General features: G+C 49.0%; 1 pseudogene; it reads left to right on the forward strand.

Moving 5' to 3' along the window:
* Nucleotides 1-10,842: 10,842 nt before the first annotated feature.
* LOC110127984 (elongin-C pseudogene) lies at nucleotides 10,843-11,180 on the forward strand (annotated as a pseudogene).
* The last annotated feature ends 540 nt before the right edge of the window (nucleotides 11,181-11,720 follow it).

Genomic DNA, 11,720 nt, shown 5'->3' on the forward strand with positions numbered 1-11,720 from the left:
GCACAAACATCTTAGTCAAACCATTATGTATACAGTGAAAAGTTGGTAATTACCTAAATGTTCCACAGTAGCTTTGAAAAGTTATTTTCCTTTTTAACAGACAAGACTATTACACAGCCATTAAATTCATGGCATAATAAAAGAGATTAAAACAAAAAATGGCTTATGTTAAATAAAAAAGAGCAGGAAATAAAACTGTGTGTATAGTAGGAACTCAACAATGTACATATATGCATTATAAATAAATCTAGAAGGAAATATACCAAAATTTAAATCTTAATTATCTCTTACTAGTAGGTTAATGAATTAGTTTTCTTCATGACTATTATGTATTGTCTGTAATTAGTATTTTTGTAATGAGCATACAATATTGTATACATAATTTATAATAAATATAAAATACAGTTCAATTTAAAGCAACTTAATTTTTTTTTCCATTTATTTTTATTAGTTGGAGGCTAATTACTTTACATCATTACAGTAGTTTTTGTCATACATTGAAATGAATCAGCCATGGATTTACATGTATTCCCCATCCCGGTCCCCCCTCCCACCTCCCTCTCCACCCGATCCCTCTGGGTCTTCCCAGTGCACCAGGCCTGAGCACTTGTCTCATGCACCCAACCTGGGCTGGTGATCTGTTTCATCCTAGATAATATACACGTTTCAATGCTGTTCTCCTGAAACATCCCACCCTCGCCTTCTCCCAGAGTCCACAAGTCTGTTCCATACATCTGAGTCTCTTTTTCTGTTTTGCATATAGGGTTATGGTTACCATCTTTCTAAATTCCATATATATGTGTTAGTATACTGTAATGGTCTTTATCTTTCTGGCTTACTTCGCTCTGTATAATGGGCTCCAGTTTCATCCATCTCATTAGAACTGATTCAAATGAATTCTTTTTAATGGCTGAGTAATATTCCATGGTGTATATGTACCACAGCTTCCTCATCCATTCATCTGCTGATGGGCATCTAGGTTGCTTCCATGTCCTGGCTATTATAAACAGTGCTGCGATGAACATTGGGGTGCATGTGTCTCTTTCAGATCTGGTTTCCTCTGTGTGTATGCCCAGGAGTGGGATTGCTGGGTCATATGGCAGTTCTATTTCCAGCTTTTTAAGAAATCTCCACACTGTTTTCCATAGTGGCTGTACTAATTTGCATTCCCACCAACAGTGTAAGAGGGTTCCCTTTTCTCCACACCCTCTCCAGCATTTATTAAAGCAACTTAATTTTTTAATAAAAGAAAATACAGCCAGTTCTTCTGGAATATTTGTTTTTAAATGTGAATTTATTCCCTAATAATTAGTGATGTTGAACTAATTCTCATGTGTCTGTTAGCCATCTGCATGTCCTTTTTGGAAAAATGTCTATTCGATTCTGCCTGGTTTTAAATCAGTGAACCCAAAATTCATGTTTTATTGTTTTATTTGTTTTTTTTTTTTTTTTTTTTGGCTATGGTAGATGTTTGTTGCTGCTTTTCTCTCGTTGTGGTGAGCGGGGAACTCTCTCTCGTTGTGGTAAGCGGGGGACTCTCTCTCGTTGTGGTGAGCGGGGAACTCTCTCTCGTTGTGGTGAGCGGGGGACTCTCTCTCGTTGTGGTGAGGGCGGGACTCTCTCTCGTGGTGGTGAGCGGGGGACTCTCTCTCGTTGTGGTGAGGGGGGACTCTCTCTCGTTGTGGTGAGCGGGGGACTCTCTCGTTGTGGTGAGGGGGGGACTATCTCTCGTTGTGATGAGCAGGGGACTCTCTCTCGTTGTGGTGAGCGGGGGACTACCTCTCGTTGTGGTGAGCGGGGGACTCTCTCTCGTTGTGGTGAGGGGGGGACTCTCTCTCGTTGTGGTGAGCGGGGGACTATCTCTCGTTGTGGTGAGGGGGGGACTCTCTCTCGTTGTGGTGAGGGGGGGACTATCTCTCGTTGTGGTGAGCGGGGGACTCTCTCTCGTTGTGGTGAGCGGGGGACTCTCTCTCGTTGTGGTGAGCGGGGGACTCTCTCTCGTTGTGGTGAGCGGGGGACTCTCTCTCGTTGTGGTGAGGGGGGGACTATCTCTCGTTGTGCTGAGCGGGGGACTCTCTCTCGTTGTGGTGAGCGGGGGACTACCTCTCGTGGTGGTGAGCGGGGGACTCTCTCTCGTTGTGGTGAGGGGGGACTCTCTCTCGTTGTGGTGAGCGGGGGACTCTCTCTCCCTGTGGTGAGGGGGGGACTCTCTCTCGTTGTGGTGAGCGGGGAACTCTCTCTCGTTGTGGTGAGCGGGGGACTCTCTCTCGTTGTGGTGAGGGGGGGACTCTCTCTCGTTGTGGAGGGGGGACTCTCTCTCGTGGTGGTGAGCGGGGGACTATCTCTCGTTGTGGTGAGGGGGGACTCTCTCTCATTGTGGTGAGCGGGGGACTATCTCTCGTTGTGGTGAGCGGGGGACTCTCTCTCGTTGTGGTGAGCGGGTAACTCTCTCTCGTTGTGGTGAGCGGGGGACTCTCTCTCGTTGTGGTGAGGGGGGGACTCTCTCTCGTGGTGGTGAGCGGGGGACTCTCTCTCGTTGTGGTGAGGGGGGACTCTCTCTCGTCGTGGTGAGGGGGGGACTATCTCTCGTTGTGGTGAGCGGGGGACTCTCTCTCGTCGTGGTGAGCGGGGGGACTCTCTCTCGTCGTGGTGAGCGGGGGACTCTCTCTCGTTGTGGTGAGGGGGGGACTCTCTCTCGTTGTGGTGAGCGGGGGACTATCTCTCGTTGTGGTGAGGGGGGGACTCTCTCTCGTTGTGGTGAGCGGGGGACTCTCTCTCGTTGTGGTGAGCGGGGGACTCTCTCTCGTTGTGGTGAGCGGGGGACTCTCTCTCGTTGTGGTGAGGGGGGGACTCTCTCTCGTTGTGGTGAGCGGGGGACTCTCTCTCGTTGTGGTGAGCGGGGGACTCTCTCTCGTGGTGGTGAGCGGGGGACTCTCTCTCGTTGTGGTGAGGGGGGGACTCTCTCTCGTTGTGGTGAGCGGGGGACTATCTCTCGTTGTGGTGAGGGGGGGACTCTCTCTCGTTGTGGTGAGCGGGGGACTCTCTCTCGTTGTGGTGAGGGGGGGACTCTCTCTCGTTGTGGTGAGGGGGGGACTCTCTCTCGTTGTGGTGAGCGGGGGACTCTCTCTCGTTGTGGTGAGCGGGGGACTCTCTCTCGTTGTGGTGAGCGGGGGACTCTCTCTCGTTGTGGTGAGCGGGGGACTCTCTCTCGTTGTGGTGAGCGGGGGACTGTCTCTCGTTGTGGTGAGGGGGGGACTATCTCTCGTTGTGGTGAGCGGGGGACTCTCTCTCGTTGTGGTGAGCGGGGGACTCTCTCTCGTCGTGGTGAGCGGGGGACTCTCTCTCGTTGTGGTGAGGGGGGACTATCTCTCGTTGTGGTGAGGGGGGGACTCTCTCTCGTTGTGGTGAGCGGGGGACTCTCTCTCGTTGTTGTGAGGGGGGACTATCTCTCGTTGTTGTGAGGGGGGGACTATCTCTCGTTGTGGTGAGGGGGGACTATCTCTCGTTGTGGTGAGCGGGGGACTCTCTCTCGTTGTGGTGAGGGGGGGACTCTCTCTCGTTGTGGTGAGCGGGGGACTCTCTCTCATTGTGGTGAGCGGGGGACTATCTCTCGTTGTGGTGAGCGGGGGACTCTCTCTCGTTGTGGTGAGGGGGGGACTCTCTCTCGTTGTGGTGAGCGGGGGACTATCTCTCGTTGTGGTGAGCGGGGGACTATCTCTCGTTGTGGTGAGCGGGGGACTCTCTCTCGTTGTGGTGAGGGGGGGACTCTCTCTCGTTGTGGTGAGCGGGGGACTATCTCTCTCTGTGGTGAGCTGGGGACTCTCTCTCGTTGTGGTGAGGGGGGGACTCTCTCTCGTTGTGGTGAGGGCGGGACTCTCTCTCGTGGTGGTGAGCGGGGGACTCTCTCTCGTTGTGGTGAGGGGGGGACTCTCTCTCGTTGTGGTGAGGGGGGGACTATCTCTCGTTGTGGTGAGCGGGGGACTCTCTCTCGTCGTGGTGAGCGGGGGACTCTCTCTCGTCGTGGTGAGCGGGGGACTCTCTCTCGTTGTGGTGAGGGGGGGACTCTCTCTCGTTGTGGTGAGCGGGGGACTATCTCTCGTTGTGGTGAGGGGGGGACTCTCTCTCGTTGTGGTGAGCGGGGGACTCTCTCTCGTTGTTGTGAGGGGGGACTATCTCTCGTTGTTGTGAGGGGGGGACTCTCTCTCGTTGTTGTGAGGGGGGACTATCTCTCGTTGTGGTGAGCGGGGGACTCTCTCTCGTTGTGGTGAGGGGGGGACTCTCTCTCTTTGTGGTGAGCGGGGGACTCTCTCTCATTGTGGTGAGCGGGGGGACTATCTCTCGTTGTGGTGAGCGGGGGACTCTCTCTCGTCGTGGTGAGCGGGGGACTCTCTCTCGTCGTGGTGAGCGGGGGACTCTCTCTCGTTGTGGTGAGCGGGGGGACTCTCTCTCGTTGTGGTGAGCGGGGGACTATCTCTCGTTGTGGTGAGGGGGGGACTCTCTCTCGTTGTGGTGAGCGGGGGACTCTCTCTCGTTGTGGTGAGCGGGGGACTATCTCTCGTTGTGTGAGCGGGGGGACTCTCTCTCGTTGTGGTGAGGGGGGGACTATCTCTCGTTGTGGTGAGCGGGGGGACTCTCTCTCGTTGTGGTGAGGGGGGGACTCTCTCTCGTCGTGGTGAGCGGGGGACTCTCTCTCGTCGTGGTGAGCGGGGGACTCTCTCTCGTTGTGGTGAGCGGGGGACTCTCTCTCGTTGTGGTGAGCGGGGGGACACCCTCTCGTGGTGGTGAGCGGGGGACTCTCTCTCGTTGTGGTGAGCGGGGGACTATCTCTCGTTGTGGTGAGCGGGGGACTCTCTCTCGTTGTGGTGAGCGGGGGACTCTCTCTCGTTGTGAGCGGGGGACTCTCTCTCGTTGTGGTGAGGGGGGGACTGTCTCTCGTTGTGGTGAGGGGGGGACTCTCTCTCGTTGTGGTGAGGGGGGGACTATCTCTCGTCGTGGTGAGCGGGGGACTCTCTCTCGTCGTGGTGAGCGGGGGACTCTCTCTCGTTGTGGTGAGGGGGGACTGTCTCTCGTTGTGGTGAGCGGGGGACTCTCTCTCGTTGTGGTGAGGGGGGACTGTCTCTCGTTGTGGTGAGCGGGGGACTATCTCTCGTTGTGGTGAGCGGGGGACTCTCTCTCGTTGTGAGCGGGGGACTCTCTCTCGTCGTGGTGAGCGGGGGACTCTCTCTCGTTGTGGTGAGGGGGGGACTCTCTCTCGTTGTGGTGAGGGGGGGACTATCTCTCGTCGTGGTGAGCGGGGGACTCTCGTCGTGGTGAGCGGGGGACTCTCTCTCGTTGTGGTGAGCGGGGGACTATCTCTCGTTGTGGTGAGCGGGGGACTATCTCTAGCTGTGGTGAGCGGGGGACTATCTCTCTGTGAGTTTCCAAACTGAAACTCAGCAAAGTCTGCAGAGTGGCACTGCTGCAGAAGCAGCTGGACAATGGGTGGGGCTTGCCCCCCTCCCCCAGCCCCCCGAGGTTCAAGAATCTTGGAAAGTATTTAGTCCTTTATCTCCTAATCTTTCTGCTTACAACCTCATCTTCTGTGGATCAGCCTCCATCCTTCCCACAGCGTTCCCCCCTCCCCCAGTAGCAAGTTCTGAAAGCAGCTGTCTGCTGGGCTGTGGCCCACAAGAATCAAGAGTCTCTAGCACTCATGAAATATCAGAGCAAATTCCCAAAGATATTGCAGTCCAAGAGCAAAAATGGACTCTTGTGTCTTCTTGGTTAAGGACCAAATGAGCAAAACTCCAAGGGTTATAGTGTCGAGGTGCTCAAGAAACTTTCATGTGAGCAACTCAGGAAACAACCAACAAGGAAATGACCTGTAGGAGGTTCTAGAGCAAGTCTGAGGAGAGGCCCAAAAGATCATTTATCAAAGGGCCTAGAATGCTGTCCCACAAGGGGTCTGGGGACTGACTCTGAAGGAGGTAGAAAAGGATTTAATGAGTCTCTGGAAGAATGATTCAGAGAGTGACTTATTGGGATCTCAAAGACCTGGAGAAGAGGGAAGTAGAAAACACCTTCATGGTGCGTCTGGGCACGAGCTGGGACAGATCAATCCAAGTGGGATCTCTGTCCATGCGTGCCATGCATGGCTTGCTACCAGCTGCACATTGTCCTCCCTGGGCAGTTCCATAGCCACTTCCAGATCAGAAATTTATCCTCGCTGGGTGGGAACTTGGCCTGACAGTACAATGAGAGTATTTTTCACCTTGATGCAGCTTAACCAGTTCAAGTCCATACTATGTGAGTTGGGTGTGGCAGATGTGGGATTTCCCTCCTAATCTCCTTGAATCCATAAAACTGCTTCAGTTGAAAGAGGCCTAATCCTGGCCCTGTTCCCTCCTTTGTCACTCATGTTTCAGGGGCTGACCCCATAGTAAAGTTTGCCAAATTCCTTGGAGGGAATTCTCAGACAGGTTGCAAAGATAAGGTACTGTAATCAGGTGCTCGAGGTAAGTTGCTTCAGTCATGTCTGACTTTGCAACTATGGACTGTTAGCCCGCCAGGCTTTTCTGGCCATGGGATTCCCCAGGCACGAATACTGGAGTGGGTTGCCATGCCCTCTTCCAGGGCCCAAACCAAGGGTTTAACCCATGTTTCTTACATATCCTGCATTGGCAGGCAGTTTCTTTACCAATAGTCACACACACACACACACACACACACACACACACACACACGAATTGGTCCCCACCCCAAACAGATAACCCTTTATCTTCTCCCTGCCCTCTCACCTCAGCATAAACAAGGGCCAAAGAGTGCTGAGACTGTCCCCTCTGACATTGGCCATGGCTTCAGAGGGCCCTGAGACGAGGGGAGAGAGCAGACTCTTCACTCCCTCATACCCAGCCTACACACAGAAGCTCTGTCTTCTGATATAATGAAGTTCAGTTCAGTCACTCAGTCGTGTCCGACTCTTTTCGACCCCATGGACTGCAGCACACCAGGCCCCCCTGTCCATCACCAACTCCCAGAGTTTACTCATACTCATGTCCGTTGAGTCAATGATGCCATCCAACCATCTCATCCTCTGTCATCTCCTCCTCCTCCCGCCTTCAATCTTTCCCAGCATCAGGGTCTTTTCCAGTGAGTCAGTTCTTCCTATCAGGTGGCCAAAGTATTGGAGTTTCAGCTTCAGCATCAGTCCTTCCAATGAATATTCAGGACTGATTTCCTTTAGGATGGACTAGTTGGATATCCTTGCAGTCGAAGGGGCTCTCAAGAGTCTTCTCCAACACTATAGCTCAAAAGCATCAATTCTTAGGCACTTAGCTTTCTTTATAGTCCACTCTCACATGACTACTGGAAAAACCATAGCTTTGACTAAACAGACCTTTATTGGTGAAGTAATGTCTCTGTTTTTTAATATGCTGTATAAGGTCATCATAACTTTTCTTCCAAGGAGCAAGCGTCTTTTAATTTCAGGGTTGCAGTACCATCTGCAGTGATTTTGAAGACCCCCAAAATAAAGTCAGTCACTGTTTCTGCTGTTTCCCCATCTATTTGCCATGAAGTAATGGGACCAGATGCTATGATCTTAGTTTTTTGAATGTTGAGTTTTAAGCCAACTTTTTCACTGTCATCTTTCACTTTCACAAGAGGCTCTTTAGTTCTTCTTCGCTTTCTGCCATGAGTGTGGTGTTATCTGCATGTCTGAGGTTATTGATGTTTCTCCTGGCAATCTTGATTCCAGCTTGTGCTTCATCCAGCTCAGCGTTTCTCATGATGTACTCTGCATATAAGTTAAATAAGCAGGATGACAATATACAGTCTTGATGTACTCCTTTTCCTATTTGGAACCAGTCTGTTGTTCCATGTCCAGTTCTAACTGTTGCTTCCTGACCTGCATACAGATTTCTCAAGAGGCAGGTCAGGTGGTCTAGTATTCCCATTTCTTTAAGAATTTTCCACAAATTTCCAGTTTGTTGTGATCCGCACAGTCAAAGGCTTTGGCATAGTCAATAAAGCAGAAATAGATGTTTTTCTGGAACTCTCTTGCTTTTTTGATGATCCAGCGGATGTTGGCAATTTGATCTCTGATTCCTCTGCCTTTTCTAAATCTGGCTTGAACATCTGGAAGTTCACAGTTCACATACTGTTGAAGCCTGGCTTGGAGAATTTTGAGCATTACTTTACTAGTGTGTGAGATGAGAGCAATTGTGCGGTAGTTTGAGCATTATTTGGCATTGCCTTTCTTTGGGATTGGAATGAAAACTAACCTTTTCCAGTCTTATGGCCACTGCTGAGTTTTCCAAATTTGCTGGCATATCGAGTGCAGCACTTTCACAGCATCATCTTTTAGGATTTGAAATAGCTCAACTGGTATTGCATCACCTCCACTACTTTGTTCATAGTGATGTTTCCTAAGACCCACTTGACTTCACATTCCAGGATGTCTGACTTTAAGTGAGTGATCACACCATTGTGATTATTTGGGTCATGAAGATCTTTTTTGTACAGTTCTTCCGTGTATTCTTGCCACCTCTTCTTAATATCTTCTGCTTATGTTAGGTCCATACAATTTCTGTCCTTTATTGTGCCCACCTTTGCTTGAAATGTTCCTTGGTATCTCTAATTCTCTTGAAGAGATCTCTAGTCTTTCCCATTCTATTGTTTTCCTCTATTTCTTTGCATTGATCACAGAGGTAGGCTTTCTTATCTCTCCTAGCTATTCTTTGGAACTCTGCATTCAAACAGGAATATCTTTCCTTTTCTCCTTTGCCTTTCACTTCTTTTCTCAGCTATTTGTGAGCCCTCCTCAGACAGCCATTTTGCCTTTTTGCATTTCTTTTTCTTGTAGATTGTCTCGATCCCCGCCTCCTGAACAATGTCATGAACCTCCATCCATAGTTCTTCAGGCACTCTGTGTATCAGATCTCATCCCTTGAATCTCTTTGTCACTTCCACTGTGTAATCATAAGGGATTTGATTTAGGTCATTCCTGAATGGTCTAGTGGTTTTCCCTACTTTCTTCAAGTTAAGTCTGAATTTGGCAATAAGGAGTTCATGATCTGAGCCACAGTTTGCTCCCAGTCTTGTTTTCTTGCTGATTGTATAGAGCTTCTCCATCTTTGGCTGCAAAAATATAATCAATCTGATTTTGGTATTGACCATCTGGTGATGTCCATGTGTAGAGTCTTGTCTTGTGTTGCTGGAAGAGGGTGTTTGCTATGACCAGTGCGTCCTCTTGGCAGAAACTCTATTAGCGTTTGCTCTGCTTGATTCTGTACTCCAAGGCCAAATCTACCTGTTACTCCAGGTATTTCTTGACTTCCTACTTTTGCATTCCAGTGCCTTATAATGAAAATAACATTCTTTTTTTGGTTGTTAGTTCTAGAAGGTCTTATAGGTCTTCTTAGCCTTGTAGGTCTTCATAAAACTGTTCAACTTCAGCTTCTTCAGCAGTACTGGTCAGGCATAGACTTGGATTACTGTGATATTGAATGGTTTGCCTTGGAAATGAACAGAGATCTTTCTGTCGTTTTTGAGATTGCATCCAAGTACTGCGTTTCGGACTCTTTTGTGTTCAATATAATGCAATCTGACCTCAGATTCCAGCTCCCTTTGACCCTTTCTTCAACTTTCTGCCTCTCTATCCTCACAGCAGATGTGCTGGGCCGCCACAGAGGAACTAGAAGTCACCCTAAGGGAACTTTTCATTTAAACACCTTAAAAAATACTTGCCTGCCATCCCTGTTTTTCTCTTTTCTTCCTGCTAGAGCAAAGATCCCGAAACTAGGACTGATGCCCTGACATCCCCCATCACAGTGCTTTTCACACTGTGTTGTAACTTGTGGCTTAACTGTCCATCTTTCCTGAGGTTGGAGACACTGCTCACCTTTCCTAATGCTCTACTCCCAGCATACGGTGCTTAACATCCAGTAGGTACTCAGTCTTCTGGGAGAATGAGAATCCTCAAGGGAGCATACCTCGGTGAGAGGTTCCACTCTGGGAGCGGGGGGCGGGCGAGTCCAGTTCCTCTACACGGGCAGCTTCCTAGAGGCACCTCTCTGGCTTCATAACTAGAAGCTATCTTGTCTCCATGGCTTCCGGAAGATGGAGTTGGAGAAATAATCTCACTGATGAGGTTCTTCCAGAGTTTTCTAGATCCTTGAGGGATCTTTAAGCCTCCCTGGCCTGAAAGATTCAGCTGGGCAAGAGTGACCCAAGCAGGGCTCTTCAGAAAACTTACTCTAAAGCTCTGTGCATGCTTGCTAGGTCATTTCAGTCATGTCCAACTCTTTGCAACCCTGTGGACTGTAGCCCGCCAATTTCCTCTTGTCCTTGGGATTCCCAGGCAAGATTACTGGAGTGGGTTGCCATGCCCTCCTCCAGGGGATCTTCCCAACCCAGGGATCAAACCCCCATATCTTAAGTCTCCTGCATCGGCAGGCAGGTTCTTTATGACTAGTGCCACGTGGGAAGCCCACTCTAAAGGTCTAGGTTGGGCTAAATAACACTTTCTCTGATCCACATCATGCGTCTCTATATCTAATTGTTTATTTTACTGAAATTATCATTTTAAGTGCATATGTCTCTATAGCAGAACACTTGGGGTCCAAGTGATAGAAATCCAAACCAAACTATCTTAAGAATAAAAGAAAGCAGCTGCTACCCTGGAACCTAGGCGGGGGGTGGGGGGGGGAGGACGGGGTGTGCCAGGGTGGGGATGCAGGGCATCACTAGTGTAGGGACTGTCGTGGTGCGCAGGGACCCAGTGCAGTGGCTGGGATTGCTGTGGAGCTGATAAGAAACTACTAAAGTTCCTGTGGAAGCCAAATAGAGTTTCATAAGAACATAATGGACGGAGAAGAGAAAACCTATGGTGGCTTGAGGGCCCTGATGCCATGTATGTCAAACTGATATCTTCAGATGGTTATGAATTTATTGTAAAGATAGAGCATGCGCTAACATCAGGACCAATAAAAACCATGTTGAGTGGCCCAGGTCAGTTTGCTGAGAACAAAACGAATGAAGTCAGTTTTAGAGAGATCCCTTCACATGTGCTATCAAAAGTATGCATGTATTTTACCTACAAGATTCAATACACTAACAGCTCCAAGGAGATTCCTGAATTCCCAATTGCACCTGAAATTCCACTGGAATTGCTGATGGCTGCGAACTTCATAGACTGTTAAACAAAATAAATTATAATAAACGGCTAACTCTTTTTCAGTATTTAATACCTGTAGTTCAGTTAGTAATTTTTTCATATATAGCATGTTGCCTGTGTGCAGTTGAGCTTTAAAGTTCATTGCAAAGCAGATTATCTTTTGTTCTTTTGCATAGCAACCAGACTTGAAGTTTGCTTGCTTCATCAACAAATTAAGGATATTTTCACAAATTGAGAGAGAAACAAATATACAAAAAAAAGAAAACATCTCCACATAACCAGGGCAGGGAAATCCAGGGAAGTAACTAGCTTCTGGCCCTACTGAATCCAGGGGACCAAACAATGTCTTCATGGTTTCTCATCCTGGCTCTCAATTCTACTTATCACTGCTTGGCTTTGTGCTTCAAAAAGAATTGGTTCTTTCCATGTGGTAGGCAAGATGGCCACCAGTGTCCTATACTTCCTGTCCCCAGATAAAAAATCCTAGAGGAAAATGAAATTTTCGCTGTAGCCACATATCAATCCCTACTAATGACCTACCTTATTAACCTTATATGAGTCATGT

Source organism: Odocoileus virginianus, chromosome 24, assembly GCF_023699985.2.
Source record: "Odocoileus virginianus isolate 20LAN1187 ecotype Illinois chromosome 24, Ovbor_1.2, whole genome shotgun sequence".
Taxonomy (NCBI): domain Eukaryota; kingdom Metazoa; phylum Chordata; class Mammalia; order Artiodactyla; family Cervidae; genus Odocoileus; species Odocoileus virginianus.